The sequence below is a fragment of the Kogia breviceps genome, chromosome 19 (assembly GCF_026419965.1).
Source record: "Kogia breviceps isolate mKogBre1 chromosome 19, mKogBre1 haplotype 1, whole genome shotgun sequence".
NCBI lineage: Eukaryota > Metazoa > Chordata > Mammalia > Artiodactyla > Physeteridae > Kogia > Kogia breviceps.
This window is the reverse complement of record NC_081328.1, coordinates 2,088,258-2,107,863: the sequence shown is the minus strand read 5'-3', so window position 1 is coordinate 2,107,863 and position 19,606 is coordinate 2,088,258. Positions and strand designations below refer to the sequence as shown.

The following is a 19,606-nucleotide window of genomic DNA, read 5'->3' as shown; positions in this document are numbered from 1 at the left end:
GTAGCTCTCACAGCCCCTGAGCAGCTGATTTGTTCAGCTCTAACTGGCTTCATGTCGAACCTTCCAAAACGCATTTGCTCTAAGAACGTCTTCGTTAACCCAGAGGGTCGTTAGCCTGACTAACCGCAGGTCAAGCATTATTCCTCAAGCCAGCCTTATTACTAACAAAGCTGACACAATCTCCATCTGACGCCTGACTTGGTTCTTCCTGATTCTGAACCATCTGTATTGGTGATGGGGGTGGGGGGAAGGGGGGCACGCGGGGCGGGATGACGCCAACAGTTTCTCTCCCAACCCCCAACAACCATTGAACTTTTGCTCGCACCTTCCTATGTGTGCACAGAAAGCAGAAGGAAGAAATGAAAGTCGTACATCCACCGAAGGTAGAAGGAAGTAATGAGTAAAGAAAAAGCAGCAATTAATGAAACAGAAAACATTTTTGAATGGTCCAGAAGATTAATCAAATTGAAAGCTAGTGTTTTAAAAGCACTAACAAGATGAAAAAAAAAAACCTCTGGCAAATTTAATCAAGGAAGAAAAAAAGGCATCCAAATTAGAAACAAGAAAGAGGACATAATTATATATATGGATTTGTAAACTAGGCAAAATGGATGATTTTCTGGGAAAACATAGATTACCAAAATTAAGTCAAGGAGAAACAAACAGTCCCAGAGGGAAAAGAAGGCAAAGGTAGGAAAAGGCAATCCACAAAAATACTGAAAACTAATAAACATATGAAAAGATGCTTAATCTACCCAGTATCCAGCAGACATGAACTAACGCAATGAGATACTTTTAAACCCATCATATGGACTAATATTTTTTTAAAGGGATTACAATGTTAGCAAAAATGTAGGAAACAGGCAATTTCACACACTTGTATGTATGGCTCTTGGGAAGCAGCTGGACTGGAGAGTGTAAAAGGGGACTTTTCATATTTTACTCTCTGTACTGCGATATTTGAATTTTTACAAGAACGTGTTTTATGTACTACACCTGGAATTTCTAAGCCTGCATACACAAGGATTAATGCCACAATTGTTATCGTGTGTTTAGATTGGAGAAAAAAGTAACCTGAAATGAGGGCACAGACTTTAAATAGTTTATGGATCTGAAACAGAACAGGTAAGAAAAAGGAGAAACAGAAAAATAAGCAGCAAAGTACAGACTGGATATGATACAGAAGAAAACCGCACATGCAAAAGCCATGAGCTCGGTGAGGGCAGGAGCTCTGTCTTATTCTCCCTGCCCCCTGCCGAGTGCAGAACACAGGGCACTTAGTAAATGTTTGCTGAATAGTGAAAGAAAAACCGATGGAACACATCGAAAGGTACTCTGGGAATTTCAATTTCAAGAGAAACAAATGCAACAATTTTGCTCACACCTTTTCTACAAACTTGAAATGTTAAGATTATTCTTTTCACCGCAATCCTGTTACACTCTTCATATAACCTTTAAGTTTGAAATTTATACTTGCACTCGTCATTTTCCTGCATCTAACCTTTAGTTAAAAGGATGTGGTTCATCTTGCTTGGTCTGTTACTCTATTTTCACTGTATATTTTCATAATATTGGTGCACTGCTGCTCTTATTTGTTAAAACTCAGTTTTTAGCTTTTTATATTTTGTAGCATTATATCAGTTCAGAAAAATTGATATAGCAGAGAGGTTCAAGGAATTGTAAAGGTCAGGTTGAGAGTATAAATATGACTCAGCAATTAGAAGGGTCACTGTTTTGTTTTCTATTTTTAATCAACGTTTTTTTAATTGAAGTACAGTTGTTTGGAAGGGTCACTATTGAACAGGACTAAAATGTAAGCTGGAGAGATGCATGTCCCATACGCTGTGACGTGCCACCCAGCCAGTTAAAACAGGGATGTTCAGGCAGAAAGCACAGCCGCGAACATTGAAGAACTGGAATTTACTGGCCCATTGATGATTTGTTCCCAAGGGCTAGAGCACTTTACTGCTTTGATGAAGCTTCTGAAATAGTGGCAGAAAACCACGCACGCCCTCCACGTGACTTCCGTGGCCTCTTTGGTAAACCAACCAAGTGCTTCCTCGAGGGCAGAATAATGTTTCTCAAGGCAAACCCGATGCATTTCAAAGGAAAACTACAGAGGCCTCATTTAAGGTTGTATCCCTCCGAGACAAAACTGGTCCAGAACACACGCGAACGGGACGTTTTTTAGAACTGCCCCAAAGTTAATGATACATGTTCTGGTCAGAGAGAAAACAGAACAAGATGTTAGCAAAATTCCTCTATCAAATAACGCTCTGAATGTCAAGGAATACCTACGGCGTGCCCCGTGGAAGAGGAGGCGCAGAAAACTTCACCCTCCCGTTGACGGAAACCTCAGGGAGCTAGACGGGTGGGGGGCCCGCCGCTGGCGCGGCCAGGGAGAAAAGGAGCCGCAAAGTAGCCTCACAGGCGTGGCACCCGGGGCCCGTCCACACCACGGCCGTTTGCTCGGACGAGAGCAGATGATCTGAATAAACCGTGTGGCCTTCACTCCGGGCTGAGAAAGGGGTAAACACGCCGAGTCAAACTACAGTCGCGGACGACCCCTGTCGTCAGTATGCAGTACGGAATGTGATAGCAGGGTTTGCTTTTCACGCCGGACAGGCACTCACACGGGTACTTAAGATGAGGAATCACAGAGAACTATTTCTTCAAGACATTCACGATGCCGATTAAGACCGCTTCTATGATCCCAGGTGACTCACTGACACAGTCTATCTCCGTCATCAATATTTGCAGCGGCCTGAATCTTAACCAAAACATCAAGACTTTCAATGCTAAGATGTTAGGATACCTTTTTAAAAAAATGTCATTGAAATACAGTTGATGTACAACGTTGGGTTAATTTCTGCTGTACAGCACGTGACTCAGTTATACATGTATATGTTCTTTTTTGTATTCTTTTCCATTATGGTTTATACAAGATATTGAATATAGTTCCCTGTGCTACACAGTAGGACCTTGTTGTGTATCCATTCTATAGGTAATAGTTTGCACCTGCTGACCCCAAACTCCCAGTCCATCCCTCCCCACCCCCCCTTGGCAACCACAAGTCTGTTCTCCACGTCTATGAGTCTGTTTGTTTTTTTGGGTTTTGTTTTGTTTTGTTTTATAGATAAGTTCGTTTGTGTCATATTTTAGATTCCACATATAAGTGATATCACATATGTGTCTTTGTCTGACTGACTTCACTTAGTAGGACCATCTCTAGGTCCATCCATGTTGCTGCAAGTGGCGCTGTTTCCTTCTTTTTTGTGGCTAATGTTCCTCTGTATATGTGTGCCACATCCTCTTTATAAGATGTTAGGATGCCTTGATGTGACCAAACTACAATAGCTAACTAAGTCTCCGTGAGCCTGACTTCCCCAGTAGTTGACAGTTTTCTTTACAAATTGAATACATTTTCCCCATATTATTGGCATATTTAAAAACTATACTGAAATGCTGCAGAGCAATATAAACAAGTATTCTTGTGATGGCTGAACTCTCTCCTGCATGAGATTCAGGAGATGACGCTGCAAAGCGAGAAGGGCTCAAACCCCAAATGTCTTTACCTGGGTTGCTAAGGTGTTTGGACTTGATAAGCCCTAGTCAGTGAGGACGATGTAAGCAAAGAAGCAAGGCGATCAAATTCACATTTTAGGACAACTGCTCTGATGGCGGCGCAGAGGGTAGATTATAAGGGGGGTAAAGCTGGAAGCAAGAAACCAGTTATGAGGCAATTTAAACAGCCTAGATGAGATATAATATACTGAGAGAGTGACGGAGAAATTCACAAGAGGCTGAACCTACAGACACCAAAATGGAAATAACAGGACTTGATTACCAGTCGGATTTGGGGGAGGAAGGAGTTGTTTCTGGTTTGGAAACAATTTGCTGAGATTGACGAAAGAGAAGGTTTGCCATGCATATTCGTTATCTACTGCTGTATTAACACATCAGCCACAAAATTTCCCAGCTTGAAACAACCAGCATTTATCATCTCACAGTTTCTGTGGGTCAGGAATCTAGGAGCGGCTTTGCCGGAGTGTCCCTGAGCTGGGGCTGCATCATCCAAAGGCTTGACCACAGCTGGAGTTCCAAGGGGTTCGCTCACACGCCTGGCAACTAAGCGCTGGTTGTTAGCAGACCTCACTTTCTTGCCCAGTGAACCTCTCTCTACAGGGTTGCTTGAATATCCTTCGATCGTGGCACATGGCTTCCCCTGGACCAGGTGACCCAAGAAAGAGCAAGGAGGAGGCCACAGTGTTTTTAATGACCCTCAAGTCTCACACATCCTCTCTGACTTATTCCATTCGTTAGGAGGGAGACATTAAGTCCAGCCCACGTTCAAGAACAGGGAGTTAACTCCACCTCTTGAAAGGAAAAGTATCAAAGAGTTTGTGGGTATGTTTTCAAATCATTGCACCTCTGAAGTGGATGAGGAGTTCAGTTCCTGCTGAATTTGAAACGCTGGAGGCGCTCAGCAGGAAGAGGGCAGAGGGCAGACGGACACGCCCCTCTGTGGTCGCTGCTGAGCTCAGTGAGCACGAGGTCTACAGAAGACAGAGTTAGAAGCAAGGTTACAGAGCTAAGGAGGAAATGAGAGACAAGGGAAGTCAGGCTACTCCTGAAAACTTAGGCATAAAAGGAAGTCAACAGTTAGAGGTCAGAGTAGGGGATTTGGGTGGACTTCTTTTTAATAGGTTGTTTTTTCTTTTAATTATTATTTTTTTTTAATTTTTGTCTGTGTTGGGTCTTTGTTGCTGCGCGCAGGCTTTCTCTAGTTGCTGCGAGCAGGGGCTACTCTTTGTTGAGGTGCGTGGGCTTCTCATTGCGGTGGCTTCTCTTGTTGCGGAGCACAGGCTCTAGGCGTGCGGGCTTCCATAGTCGTGGCACACGGGCTCAGTAGTTGTGGCTCACAGGTTCTGGAGCGCTGGCTCGGTAGTTGTGGCACACGGGCTTAGTTGCTCCAAGGCATGTAGGATCTTCCCGGGCCAGGGCTCAAACCCGTGTCCCCTGCATTAGCAGGCGGATTCTTAACCACTGTGCCACGAAGGGAAGTCCAGGACTTTTTTTTTTAAGACAGGAAATCTTTGAGCATGTTTATAGGTAGAGGGAGAAGAAATCAGTGGAGAGGGAGAAGTCAGAGTACAAATGAGTAGGGGGTAGTGACAAAGGTCCCGTTGACTCAGCATAGAGGAGAGACCGCTTTACTTGAGAGAGAAGGAAAAGAAGAAAGAAATGGTGCTATTTAGGGCGGTCCTGTCTCCAGAACAAGTGGGTACACGACAAAGTGTGTCGTTCGGAATGTGGATGCAGCCCCGTGCTGGGAAACACACTCAGGTCAGTTTAGCTGTTCCCCGAGCCTTCCTACCTTCTCTTGTTGCTGTATGCAGAGCCTTGCGACAAGCCCCTGGCCTGCTGTAGGTTTCACCGTTCTGACTTACCTGCTTTCTTGTTCCCTAAGCTCTTATAAGGCCTTTGATTGGCTGCCTACCTAAGAAGATGACCAGCTTGGCCTCGGAACCTGCTCTGTGGAAAGTTCCCGGGCTTCCCTGGTGGCGCAGTGGTTCAGAGTCCGCCTGCCGATGCGGGGGACGCGGGTTCGTGCCCTGGTCCGGGAAGATCCCACGTGCCACGGACCGGCTGGGCCCGTGAGCCGTGGCCGCTGAGCCTGCGCGTCCGGAGCCTGTGCTCCGCAACAGGAGGGGCCACAGCAGTGAGAGGCCCGCGTACCGCAAAAAAAAAAAAAAAAAAAAAAAAGTTCCCATCAGCAGCCCTGACAGACTTGGTATCTTGGGGGCTCTGCCTGCTCTCAGTCTGTAGCCTAACAGGATCCCAGCCTGGACCCCGAGTTGTATGGATGAGGTAGTAAAACTCCTCTGAACCGCAGTACGTCGCATTCCTCAGAGCGGAACAGAAGAAACCGCTGGTGCTGATGTTTCTGCACTAGAACCCCGTTTTGGTGTCTAGATTTATTACCTTTCAGTTCTACTAAAATTTTGCAGCGTTAAATACAAATGTAGCCCCCTTTGTGTTATTTTTGACCTCAGCAAAATCCGACCAAGAGTAGATGAACATTAAACTGTGATGATTCATGGAGATGAATAAGCCGATACCAGCAAGTCCCCATGTTAGCCGTTACCATGGTGACCAGGGGCATGAATGGCTATTTAAAGGTGCTTTTTCTGTGAAACATCTCATTAGGCACAAGATAGTAAACCGAATGAAATCATGGGAAAGCTTCCTATTTTTTAAATTTTAATGAAGAAGGCAATTAAGCTAGAAATATTTTAGCTACTATTTATAAAGCAACTATTACAGATCCAACACTTTCCTAGGGTTTTTTGCTTAAATTGGCACATTTAATCCTTAAAAAGCCCCTATGAGCTACGTCTTATTTTTTACCCTCAGCGCAGCTGAGGAAACTGGAGATCAGAGAGGTTATGTAATTTGCTGAAGTCACACAGCATGTGTTAAAAAAACCCTGAGATTTGCACAGAAAAAGCCCATGCTTTTGCCATTTCCCACACTGTCTCTCTAAGGAAGGGTAACTGCCTTAAGGTATAACTACAGTGACCTTCTAGCAGACAGTCACTCCCACACCCCCCTGCTTAACCTTCTCCGTAGAACTGACCGTGACCTGAAGTTTCTTTATTGCTTGCCTACCTTCCCACTGAGACGATACACTCAACGGGTTCAGGGTCCTTGTCTGCTTCACTCCCCACCCAACCTCAGTACCTAGAACATCATCTAGCATGGGGCAGGGAATCAAGAAGTATTTGTTGAATTAATAAATGAATGAAAAAATTCCAAAGGAAAGTGAAATCGAGCAGGACCCTGCAGGGCCTTCCTGGGGACAGACAACTCGCCACCTTCCGTGTCCCCTGCCTGTTGTTTGTAGAACAGCTTTGGCCTCCTAGGCCTTCCTCAAGTTCCAAAGAGCAAAGTTCATCAGAAAAGTGAGAAAATGCAGAAAGAAAGGAAAAAAGTCAAGCAAGACGAAATAATAATAGTTTAGCCATAAAACAAGTCAAGGAACCTTTAGTTCCTCCTCAAGGGCTGTAGGTAACATCCTGAGCCGTATCCTTGAGCTGTTTTGCAGATACTGAACCCCCCCCCCACCAGGTGGAAGAAGTTAGCTGCATGCTGACCACCAGCAAGCAGACCCCAGACCCACTGGAACCAGAAGGTCGATGATGTTGACTCCTGATTACCTCACCACCAACCAATCAGAGAACTGTGCACAAGCTGATCACACACCTACAGCCCTCACGCCTACCAGTGTCTTTAAAAACCCTTCCCTGAGAGCCCTTGGGGGGTTCGGGTCTTTTGAGCATGAGCTGTCCGTTCTCCTTGCTTGGCCCTGCAATAAACGCTGTACTTTCCTTCACCACAACCTGAAGTCGGTAGATTGGCTTGGTGAGAGTGGGCCCAAGTTTGGCTCGGTAACAAAAGCACTAAAACAAATGCTTATATAAATATTCATTTTTAAAAGAAAGCATTTGACAATTCCAAGACAGAATTTAAATTATAAATTTTTAAAAGAAATACCCAAGTGCTTATTTGGGACATACTGGGCCGCATTTTTCCATGTACTATTTTCAGTAAAGCATTTAGCAAACTTGCAAGATCATGATAACAAAGATGTGCTTCTATAACTCTGAAATTGTGCCTAAAGGAAGTTCTTCTTTACCAGCTCATGCACACATTTGCCCCAAAAAATTGTAGCATTTTTTTTTCCTGGAGAATATCCATGGCCAGTTTAATCAAAGGAGGATGCTTACTGGGGTGAAGCTATCAAGTATGAACCTAAGTTAGTGTCGATATATTCCAGAACAACAACAAAAAATCCTAATTTCCTCGATCAACCCTGAAAATGCATTTCCTACGTCACTGGGGAGCGAGGGTAAGAGAATGTAGAAAAGTCCTGATTTCTATCAGCAAAATCAATTCAAAGCAAGTCGGTAAATGGATGTCCTAACAATGAAGAGCGGGTTATGTCCAGAAGAACCATCTAAAATATCTTACTGTGAGGATGCTACTAAAATCTTTCAACGTGATTTCTCTCCGAAATAATATTATTGAATTAGTATTTTTTAAAAAATATTATAAGACTAAATTTTTTAATGTTTGACACTGGTATACATCAACAAATAAACAGAGCAACAGAATCGATAAAGCGAGAATTTGTTCCATACGGCATAGCACATGGAAATATACTCAATATTTTGGAATAACCTATAAGGGAACAGAATCTAAAATATATATATATGTACATATATATACATTTATGTACATATATATATACATATATGTATAACTGAATCACTTTGCTGTACACCTGAAACTAACACAACATTGTACATCAACTAGACCTCAAAAAAAATTAATTAATTAATTTTTTAAAAAGAATTAGGTCCAAACACACACAGGAATTTAATACATGATAAAGCTGGTATTTCAAAGGAAAAGATGGATGGGTTCAATAAATGGTCAGCTGGACAGGCACCTGAGGGGAAAAGTGCAGTTAGACACCCTACTTTTTCCTTACCGCAAAATGACTCCAGCAGTACCAAATATTTCAAAGAAAAATAAAACTAAAATAAGTAGCAGAAGAAAGTGCAGGAGAATATTTACAGTCAGAATGGGGAAGGTCTTTCTATTTATAATATGAAAACTCAGAACCTAGGAAAGAAAAAAATCAACTACGTACAAACCAAATCTCTCTGCATATTTAATTAAACACAGAACAAACACAGTTAAATAAACATCAGTGAATGAACTGAGAAAAAACACTATTTACTCATACCTAGGCAAAGAGTTAATTTTCTATACATGAAAGGTGCCTACAAACCCAAGGAAAAACCACCATTAATCCAAAATTAAAATGTGCAAATGTAATTGTTCACAGAAAATACAAATGGCTCTTCAACATGTAAGATGCTCAACCTCAGTTTTAAAAAAGGAAATGTTAATTAAAATATAAATCTATTTTACCTATCAGCATGGCAAAAATGTGAAAACTCCGGTACATCACAATGTTGGTTGAGAGTGTGAGGAAATCAGCGCTCTTAATTTTTGCTAGAAGGATACATACTGATATCTTCTATGGAGGGCAATTTGGAATATCTATTAAATTTACAAATGCATATCTTCCTTGACAAAAGCAATTTCACTCGACGAACGTATTCTATAGATTTATTCTTTCCAGGGTCGGGAACTGGGGACTAGGGAACAGTGGTGAAAGAGGAACTTCTTTTTCCCCATATCTCCTTTTGAACACATTGAATTTTGTATACTGTCATTTGTTACTTTTTCACAAAACGCAATTTTTAAGCTATATGTCTGTGCACTCTTATAAAAGAAGACATATTTATTTACTCTCCCCTTCAGTTAAAGTCAAAATAGAGAGGGAAATTTGGCAAGTTACAGATTTCTCTATATTAAGAGGTAGAAGCAAGGAACATCCCACTGAGGGCCCTGGTCCCCACTGAAGGAAGATACAGGAGAAACAGTTCATCACAGAAGAGCTAATAAGACGACAGTAGGAGATGAAAATGACACAAATGGAAGAAAAAGGCAGCACCATCCCATGGTAAACGTTACACAAGGAAGAGCAAGAAGTGAAAGTGAAATGCTGAAAAAATCAGGGAAATAGAAGATTCATTTGAGAAGATGGAACAGAGGAAAACGGGTGAAAGTGACTAGAAAGATATTTGTTGTGGAAGATAAAAATGGGATGCACACGTAATTGCTATATTGAAGACGAGAGCAATGGGACAGGAAAGGGAACGAAAGATGTACTAGAAGAAAACTCTCCTGAAATTGAAAAAGTTCACCATATATCAAGGAAATCGGGAGATGGCAATCAAGACAGGCTCTATCCTGGCAAAGCTGACTGGTGCTCAAGGACACAGAGATAACCTAAGAAAATGAAGCAGAAGCATCAGATCACCTATAACAGGGAAACAATCTTCTCCAGCCATCTCCACGACATCAGAAGTCAGAGATGAAAGAGCCATGTCTGTGGAGTGTTGAGGAGAAGGGACCCAGGAGGAATACTTCACCAAGTTAGAAGGTCACTCATATTGAAAGGGAAAAAAGGCAATTTAAGATATGAAAGAACTCAAGAACCTTTTAGAGGGGGAGATAAATTAGGAGTTTGCAGTTAACATAGTCACATTACTATATATAAAATAAATAAACAACAAGGACCTACTGTATAGCACAGGGAACTATATTCAATATCTTGTAATAACCTATAACGGAAAGGAATATAAAAAGAATATAATATATATATGTATAACTGAACCACTTTGCTGTGCACTTGAAAGTAACACAACATTTTAAATTAACTACACTTCAATTAAAAAAAAAACTTTTAGAAAAATGTAGTCATAATGCAGCCAGTTAGAAGTTAGATGTAAATAATGTGCTCGTTGACGGAAATTTAATGCCTCTGGCGTGAAGTCCAGAGGCATAAAAAAGAGATTTATAATGTTACTATGTAAAAATTCAAAACTTTTATAGGGCACCAAACCCCACAAACAAAATCAAAAGACGAGAAACAAACCAGATTAAAAATACGTGCAACACTGCTAATATCACATAAAAATAGAAAGAGCTCTTCGAATCAATTATAAGGTAAACAATCCAGTTGAAAAAAAAGAGAAAAAAACACAGATGAAATATAAATGGTTTAAAAATATATGTGAAAGGTTGCTCACACTGATTAATAATTTTAAAATTCACAGTAAAACGATGATCTGTGATATTTGCTAGACTGGCAAACATTGACAATACCAAGGCGAGAGGGTGGAGGAATATTTATTATTTGCTGAGGACACATTATGTGTAAGGAATTATTCTGGGTGCTGGAGATACAAATATGAATAAAATAGAAAAAATGCTCCTGTCCACACTGAACTTATATTTTTAGGGGGTAAATAGGGGAGGGGGAATTTACATAATTATTTAAATGCAATTCTGACACGTGGTACAGAAGAGAAATACAGGGTGCTTTGAGAGCGTAGGAAAGGGAAGATCTGCTTTAGTTTGGAGGGGGGTGCCTTCTTAGCCACTGTAAATTGATCAGCTCTTTAGGAGAACAATTGGCAAAATCTTAAATAGCCACAACTTTTTTTTTTAAGTCTAGTTGATTTACAATATTGTGTTAATTTCTGCCGTACAGCAAAATGACTCAGTTATACACATATATACATTCTTTTTTATATTCTCTTCCATTATGGTTTATCCCAGGATATTGAATATAGTTCCTTGTGGTCTACAATAGGATCTTGTTGTTTCTCTATTTTATGTATAGTAGTGTGTATCTGTTAATCCCAACCTCCTAGTTTATCCCTCCCACCTCCACCTTTGGTAACCATAAGTTTGTTTTCTATGTCTGTGAGTCTATTTCTGTTTTGTAAGTAAGTTCATCTGTATCATTTTTCTAGATTCCACATATGACTGATATCAATGATATCTGTCTTTCTCTTTCTGATTTACTTCACTTAGTATAATCATCTCTACTCCTAAGTATCATTTCTACCAAAATACATAACTGGGCAAAGATACACACACAATAATGTTACCGAAGCACTGTTTATAACAGGAAAAAGATGAGAAATAATCCAAATGTCCATCATCAGGATATTGCCTATACGAGAGTACATACACAGAATTCAATCATCAAAAAGAAGCATAGGGCTTCCCTGGTGGCGCAGTGGTTGGGAGTCCGCCTGCCGATGCGGGGGACGCGGGTTCGTGCCCCGGTCCGGGAAGATCCCACGTGCCGCGGAGCGACTGGGCCCGTGAGCCGTGGCCGCTGCGCCTGCGCGTCCGGAGCCTGTGCTCCGCAACGGGAGAGGCCCGCGTACCGCAAAAAAAAAAAAAAGAAGCATAAAGATGTCCACATATTGATACACGAAGATGTGTGTCATGTGAAAACAAAACCAAAGAGCAGTACAGAAAACAAATATAGATTATGTGTTCCAGTGCACGCACAGGAAATGTCTGGAAGTAATAGAAACCAAACAGCTGGGGGAAACGTTAGGAATTTTCACGAAGTCGTAGATCTGTGATTGCGATTTTTACAGCAAGCAAGAATTACTTTTTGAAAAAAAAAAGAGATTAAGTTAAGGAAACAAAACATTTCTTTAAACCTACTAGTCTTAAGCATCGCCAACTTTTCTCGTATTTTGACATCTAAGACACAGAGACACACATGGAATGCCTCTAACTCTGTCAGTGATGATGGAATAAAAGTATTCTTCCTGATCATAAAAAAAATAACACACACACTCTTTGCTTAATAAATACTGTGTTTAATATTTTAGCCTTTCCTTTTAGGTTCTGTCCCTTCAGTCAACATGCAGGTTATAAATAACGTCACTTTACATGTGCCTTCTGCCAAAACCCACTTAAAGTCAGCCAAAAAAACTATACGCTTACAGTCCCTTATCATTACAGTCTCAAAGCTAGACTCGGTCCGCAACCACCCTGTCATTTGGAACACTTTTTAAAACGCCACACTACAGCTCCTTTAAAGAAAAAAACAAACCCTAGCATATGGTGTTAGGCATCCTTTGTTGCTACGTATAACGACTAAATCCTGCACTTTTAATACAGCTTTCATTTAATTACTACACATCAAAGGGTTTTCTAGGTTTTTCTCATTACCCCTTAATTAAATTTCTTTAGGATACCGTCACACTCTTTTCCAGATGAAAATGCGGAAAAGAAATTGAGCAACTTACAAAATAATATTGAGGGAGATGAGGTGGAAGTACAGATAAAACAAGTTTGGTCACGATTTAATCACTGTTGAAGCCAGGTCATGGGTACATGAATATTTATCATAGGAGGCTGTATGTTTCTGTGAATGTTTGAAATTTTCTCCAATAAAAGTCACAAAGCAATACGGAAGGAGCACCTGGCAGCAAAAGGAAAACCCCAGTTCACTTACTCAGAGGTTGGACACCAGGGGTGCACTGTTACCTGCAGGGTGAGCCATGAAGCTCTGAAAGGCACCTTCAGCAATGAATGATTCATTCCAAGTGAGTCAGGTCCCACTGCCTTACCTGTAAGACCAGCCTCAGATCTTATTATAGCCATTGTAGCATGCGGACGCCAATAAAATGTCTGCCATCCTGCAGAGAACTTGTTGCCTGCTTTAGAAGAAACACTGAAGGAAGTTCTTCAAGGTAAAAGCAAGCGGCCCCAGGAGGAAATTCAAATTCACACGCACAAGAATCAAAGAGCGCCAGTGAAGGTAATTATGTAATTATAAAATGATAGTAAAAACACAGGTTTTATTCTCCTCTGAATTGATTTTTTAAATTATGTAAAATATTATGCATATAATGTATTGTTGGACCTGTAACACATAGAAATATATGTGTAATGTATTTGCCAACAGCTACACAAAGGAGATGGGTTGGAACAAATCTATATTGGGCTAAAGAAATCACTCTAGATGGTTAAGATGATAATTACAACCATGTACGGTCAGGTTTGCAATATTAATAGACATAATATGTAATACCACGAAAGAGGAGCAAAGGGAATAGAGCCACACAGCAGTAACGTTGCTATGACTCACTGGAACTAAATTAAGATAAATCTGTAGGAGATTCTGATACGATATACACGGCGTGCCCTACAGCAACAACAAAGGACATAACTCAGATTTGGTGGGGGGAATCACTAAAGAAAATAAAAGGTTTGTATTCGCTTCCTAGGTCTACAGGAATAAATTACCACAAATTTAGTGGCTTAAAACAACAGAAATGTCTTCTCTCCCAGTTCTGGAGTCTAGAAGTCTGAAATCAGCGTGTCTCCTCCCTCTGAAGACTCTAGGAAAGAAACTTTCCTTGTCTCTTCCAGGTGCTGGTGGGTCAAAGCGATCCTAGGTACTCCTCGGCTTGTAGCTGCATCTCTGCTGACTTTGGGTGGACTGCTTTCTGTGTGCCTCTGTGTGTCCTCTTCTCCTCTCGTAAGGACACCAGTCATTGGATTTAGGGCCCACCCTAAATACAGGATGATATCATCTCAGGATCCCCAACTAGTTACATCTACAAAGACCCTATTTCCAAATAAGGTCATATTCTGAGGTTCTAAGTGAACGTGAAGTCGGGTGGAGACTATTCAGCCCACGGAAATGTTATATTAGAGAGCACTCAATGCAAAAGAAAGCAACGACGGGATAACAGAAGCAACTATACTGGTGATAGTGAAGAGGCTGAATTAGTAATTTTAAAAACTACCCTCTCAGCTCTGTGCTTTGCGTTGACCTAGAGGGGTGGGATAGGGAGGATGGGAGGGAGGCTCAAGAGGGAGGGGATATGGGGACATGTGTATGCATATGGCTGATTCACTCTGTTGTACAACAGAAACTAACACAGTATTGTGAAGCAATTAACAATAAAGATCTACTAAAAAAAAAAAAAAAAAAAAAAAACTACCCACAAAGAAGAGCCCAGGCCCAAAAGACTTCAACGTTGAATTCTACTGAACATTTAAATAATAATTAACATCAATTCTTCACAAACTGTTCCAAAAACAGAGAGGAAGGAACACTTTCCAACTCATTTCATGACATCAATATTTTCCGGATACCAAAACCAGCTAAAGACAACACAAGAAAACTACAGACCAGTATCTCCTCTGAATATGGATATAAAAATCCTCAACAAAATACTAGTAAACCAAATCCGGCAATATATTTAAAAAATTGCATACCATGAGCAAACGGAATTTATCTGAGGAATGCAAGGTTGGTTTAACATGCAAAAATCAATTAATAGAATAAATAAAAATCACACAATCATCTCAATAGACATAGAAAAAGCATGTGACAAAATCCAAGACCCTTTCCTGATAAAAAACACTCAACAAGCTAGGAATAGAAGGGAACCTCCTCAACCTGAAGAAAGGCGTCTACTAAAAACCCACAGGCAACATCATTCTTTTTGTTTGTTTTTGCGGTACGCGGGCCTCTCACCGTTGTGGCCTCTCCCGTTGCGGAGCACAGGCTCCGGACGCGCAGGCCCAGCGGCCACGGCTCACGGGCCCAGCCGCTCCGCGGCACGTGGGATCTTCCCGGACCGGGGCCCGAACCCGCGTCCCCTGCATCGGCAGGCGGACTCTCAACCACTGCGCCGCCAGGGAAGCCCAGGCAACATCATTCTTAACAGTGAAACACTGGATGCTTTCCCCCTAAGATCAGGAATACAAGGATGTCTTCTCTGCCACTTCTGGTGAAACTGTACTGGAGCTTCTGGTCAGGGCAATTAGACAAGAAAAAGAACAGGCAGCCAACGAAGTGTGCTTCCTCGAGCAAATTACCACTGTGAGTACCTGAAGCTTAATCCCACCGGGGAACTCTGGGCGCCAGCATACACAATACGCTCCTTGGCGTTGTCCCACGGTAGGGGGAGGTGCAGGGAGCTGGGGTACTTGTACACCAACCCCATCACCTTTGGCTGAGGGTTTCTGAGGAGTTGGGAGGGTGCTAATTCCCTGGGACTTCCACTCTGCGGTTCTGGGCAGCAAAGTGGGCACCAGAAAGCCCGGGGCAAAGACGCGCAGGTGCTAATCACTGGGAGTCGGGCCAACATTCACCGAAGCGGTGAAAAGAAGGGGATACAGACTGGGTAGCTATGCTTCTGCTACCCATCCTGACCTGGGCATCCAAGCTCCTCTTGGATTCCCCATGACGGCTGGTATCCAAGCCAAAAAAAAGGTGCCCAAACGAGCTCCTCCTGCTCTTCCGCCCCCACACCCACGACCCTGACGGTTCCAGGCCCTCTCTTGTCACCCCCACTGCAAAAGCCTTGGCTCACACACCATCGAGGGGCCCAGCTGGCTCCCCGACACGCAGCGGCCTTTCTCTTCTTGACAATCCTCTAAAAAGTGGCCCGTGTGAATGTTCTAAAATGCACATCTATTTACCCACCGCGTTACCACCAAACTTCAGTGGTTCTCATAAGGTACTTAGAGTAGTCAAATTCACAGGGACAGAAAGTAGGAGGGTGGTTACCAGGGGCTGAGGAAAGGAAAATGAAGAGTTGGCGTTGCACGGGGACAGAACTTTAGTTTAGGAAGACGAAAAAGTTTGGCGATGGAGGGTGGTGACGGTTGCACAGCAATGAGCAGGTACTGCACACCGCGGAGCCGTAGCTGAAGATGGTTAAGAAGGTAAATGTTATGTCATGTATTCGTTACCACGGTAAAAATGTTTAATGCTTCAGTGGTTCTCACTGCCTAAGGAATAAGGTCCAAGCATCTTACTTTACACATCAGCCCCGTCCCCCAGCCTTTGCCCATCCCTCACCCTCACCTCCAACCATCTCAGCTCTGCGCCTCCCCTGCCAGAGCTTCCCGACATGCAGTTTCCAGAGCACGTCTTGCTCCTCCAGGCGCGTTTGCCTTTGCACTTTCTCGTTTCTCTCCCTGGAGCGCCTTTCCCACCCCTGTCTACAAGCAATTTCTCTTCCTTCCTCAAAACACATTCCTTCATTTTTTCAGCAAGTATCTACCGGGTCCTTGATTCCTGCCTTAGGAAACAGACAGTGGTGAGAAAGACAGTGGGGGCCAGTGGTTTGAAGCACGAGTGTACACGGCGTCCTTGGGAAGCACCCCAGAGGAGGGTCTGGCCTCACCGGGGAAACTCAAGAGTCAAAGCTTGCCCACCTCCTCCTTGGGGAGCCCTCAGACACAGCCAGTCTCTCTCTTCTTGATGCTACTTCTGAGCCTTGACATTCTTTTAATTCCTGCACACGCCACACTGTTTATACTCATTTCATAAGCTTCTGGATTAGTCACGATTCTCTAGGTTGCAAGTGACATGAAACTAATCTGAACTAGCTTCACAGAGAAAGAGGGACGGATGGCCTGCTTCCGCACATAAACTGTGGAAAGCGCAGGGGTGGGTGCGGCCCAAGGAACAGCTGGACCCGGGGACACCCCCTCCCCACGTCTCTCTGCCAGCTGGCTTCACCCTCTGAGTGGGGGATGGGTTCAGGCAGCACCAGGTCCCTTCGCTTAACTAACTGTGCAAATGCCACAGCCTGTCGATTCTAAGACACACGTTTTAACCTCCCTGAAGTCAGCGTGCCGCCTACGGTGGCCACTGGCCGGTCGTGCTGCCCGGCCGGTTACAAGATAAGCTCCTGAAAAAGCACCGTGACTCGGCCTCCATTCCGGGGGCCTCACAGACGACCGCAACCCTCCAGTATCTCAGCCTGCACCCCGAGACGGGCAATCGAAGCAGCGGCGCGAGTCCTGGCTGCTTTATCAGCACCTTCTTCTGATCCCCTCAGGTGAGAGAAGGGAGGGCCAGCATCAAGTTTGAAGAATGGGTGTCACAAGCTCAAAAGAGAATCCTGGAGACGAGTGAGGAACAGATTTACAACCACACATTACCAGGGTTCCTGATGGCAGAGGGGACATCATCTGCAAAACGTCACAGACAAATGACCTGGAGTCAAGGGGACTCAGAAGAGGAGGTTTTAGAAATGCCCTAAGCAGTTTGCTTCACTTACACTTTCCTTTCTGTATACGAACAAGAACCCTGTATGACATGAACTGATGTCTTAAATACGTATAAAAGACCTTTTAATAAGCCTAAGATAAAAAGTGCACATGATAAGAAACATTACATCACAGTTTAATTGACAGTATGTTTTTTTCTTTTTTAGTGGAACACAAAATAATTGTTTGAAAATGGATGGGGCTTCCCTGGTGGCGCAGTGGTTGAGAATCCGCCTGCCGATGCAGGGGACACGGGTTCGTGCCCCGGTCCGGGAAGATCCCACATGCCGCGGAGCGGCTGGGCCCGTGAGCCATGGCCGCTGAGCCTGCGCGTCCGGAGCCTGCGCTCCACAATGGGAGAGGCCACAACAGTGAGAGGCCCGCGTACCACAAAAAAAAAAAAAAAAAAAAAAAAAAGAAAATGGATGGCATCTTAGATTTTATGAAATGGTGTTGACTGGGCACTCACTATGCACTGGAGACACACACAGAACCAAACAAAAACCAAGTTCATAAATCTAAAAAGTAAAAATCAAAAAACCCCCAAAGACCAACCCCCCGCAGAGCTCACGCATCCTATGACCCCCAAGAGCGAAGGGGGCTCTGGCCCTTCCAGCTCCATCTCCAGCAACTCAAAAGAAAGGGATTAACCTGGTTTGGAGACATGATTATCCCTGGAAAAGTCTCTGAACATGGACTGTGAAGTCCCACAATGGTCTCAGTCTGGGTCACGGCCAATGCTTGTGCCTGAGGTGAGGTCTGCTTCCGGGAAGAAGGCAGGAAGGAACACTGGACCGACAAAAATCAGAGTCGTTTTAATGTCTGTTTGTCCTTTAAGATTGTGGGCACCCAGAAGCAGGGTTCTTGTCTACGTTGGGCGGGGTCCAATCAGGAAAACAGAATGCAAGAGCAGTAGCTCAGTAGGGGGAACCTAATATGGGAACTGGCCACAAGGTCTGGGAAGGGCTAAAACGCCAAGTCGGGGGGCGAGCCGACCCAGAGACTCCCAACAGCGGAACCCCTCCAGCACGTTTAATAAGGCTGGAGGGACAAGAGAAGGAGGTGGGACACAGGCCAGAGGCCACTGTCACTCAGCTGGAGCTGGAACCACCCCTCAGACACGGTCCAAGGCAGCAAACGGCGGAGAAATCCCCTGGCGTCCACCCTCCTCTCACCTCCCCACCTCGTACGCACACCCTTAGCCAGCGGCCGAGGCCAGGGGAGCATCGGGAACCAGCCTGAGGGCGAGAAGGCCAGTGACCAGCATCCTCTAACTTAGCTCTGTATCTGCAGTGCCCACCACAGGACCAGGCTGCAACAGAAGGAAATCAACTAAGTACTGAGAGAGGCTAAGAATTACAACTGAGATGCACGATTAGAGGTCTGAAGAGTGTTCCCTGGGGCAGGGAGGAGAGAATAACTTATTCCACTCCGGGGACACAGGAAAGGGTCACAAAGGACATGAGGAAGGAAAACGTAAAGAAATAAAGAGCAGAGGTGTGCCAGAGAAACAGAAAGGTGAGGAAGTTAGGCAGGGCAGTGAAAGCTTCTCAAGAAAGCACACTGTTCGGCGTCAAATGCCATGAAGTGCTTTTTCAGTTTCTCTCAAGGTGATTACACAGCTTTCCCCTCTTATTACTTACACAGTAAATTAAACTCACTTATGTCCTAATATCAAAGCATTCTTCAATTCCCAGAATAAAACTTACTTGGAAAAATGCACTCCTCTTTACATTCTGCTGAATTCATTTTTCTGTTTTATTTAGGATATTTGCATACATTCATACGTAAGCTTGATCTACACTTTACTTGTGTGGGCTTGCACTGTACTCCATCGGGGTTATTTTAACTTTGTGAAATTAACGTTCTGTGTTTTCTTATTTTCTGACACACCATCAACCTTTGATAATTCGAGCACACGTCACTGTGTGTGTGGAATTTTTACCCAGTCTCTCTCTTGTCGTTCCTGCTTCCCACTTTTTGGCTGGTTACCAGCCCTACTACATCCACCCTGAGCCCCGTTCCTTGCCACCACAAAACCCAGATCTACGCTTTCCAGCTATAT

At 43.5% G+C, this 19,606-nt stretch overlaps 1 protein-coding gene across 11 annotated transcripts in view; it reads right to left on the bottom strand.

Annotated features, from left to right (window-relative positions):
• Positions 1-19,606, bottom strand: part of SPECC1 (sperm antigen with calponin homology and coiled-coil domains 1) — a 219,867-nt gene that overhangs the window by 188,485 nt on the left and 11,776 nt on the right. The gene's annotated exons all lie outside the window — the stretch shown is intronic.